The following is a 1126-nucleotide window of genomic DNA, read 5'->3' on the forward strand; positions in this document are numbered from 1 at the left end:
AGGCATGGAGCGGGCTGCAATGTTAGGACCACTTGCAGAGGAGGAGGAGGAGGAGATGGGGGTTCGAACGCTCAGACTCCCAGATGAAAGGCAGAGACTGTAACCACTACACTGTGAGAGGAGGGAATCTGCCTCTTCCTGCAATTCACATCATCTGCCTGCAGCCGATTACAATATTTTCTCTGTGATACATAAACAGCAAAATAAATATGATCAATACAGTATAGAAGTGATCTATTCTAAGTTTATGTATCATTTATATTTCCCATACTCTGAGCTTATGTATCACTTTTATCTGACATACTGTATCTATCATATATATTTGCTATTTATGTATCAGAGAAAACATTGTAATACTAAGGAAGTAATTTTTGTTAGCTGCAGGCAGATGCTGTGGAGAAAAAAAAATGGGAAAAAGTGAAGCGCTCTGAATACTTTCTAGATGCACTGTATTTATCATGTATTCTATTTCTTATTTATTTATCTATTTATTTATTGTATTCTAATATTAGGTATCACTTACATAAACTTGAAATATATACTATACCTAAAATTAGAACATATAAGAAATACAGTATTTGTGATATAGAAGTGATACATAAACCTAAAAACACAAATATATGTACACACCCAGTGGGTATAGAAAAGAATCACCCCACTTTTAAAATCACATTTTGTTACTGAAGGGGGGTGATCCTTTTTCCAACTCGGTGATTCTTTTTTTTTTAAAGGAATTTTTTTTTTTTTTATGTCGGTGTTATATCTTTTACTCAGTGGCGGAACTATCACAGTCGCTGCAGTCGGGCCCGCAACTGGGCCTTGCCATTCTGCCACTGTAGGGGGGGGGGCGCCCCCAAGACCCGGCATCTCCCCCTGCTGGCTGTCCGTTTAGAATGTAGTGGGGGGAGGTTGGAGACGATGATCAGCAGCTCTATGGTGTCCACAGGTGGCGGGATCTCCCTGGGGATAGTAGTTCTCCGGAGTGTATACAGTGGAGAGGGGAGGGGCTTCTGACCCGGGTATGTATCAGTTTCACTCTTCAGAGTGAGTCCCTGCTTGTACACTCTTGCTGATACATACCCGGGTCAGAGGCCTTCCCCTCTCGACTGTATACACTTGGGAGGAG

Source organism: Aquarana catesbeiana, linkage group LG12 (genome assembly GCF_042186555.1).
Source record: "Aquarana catesbeiana isolate 2022-GZ linkage group LG12, ASM4218655v1, whole genome shotgun sequence".
Lineage (NCBI taxonomy): Eukaryota > Metazoa > Chordata > Amphibia > Anura > Ranidae > Aquarana > Aquarana catesbeiana.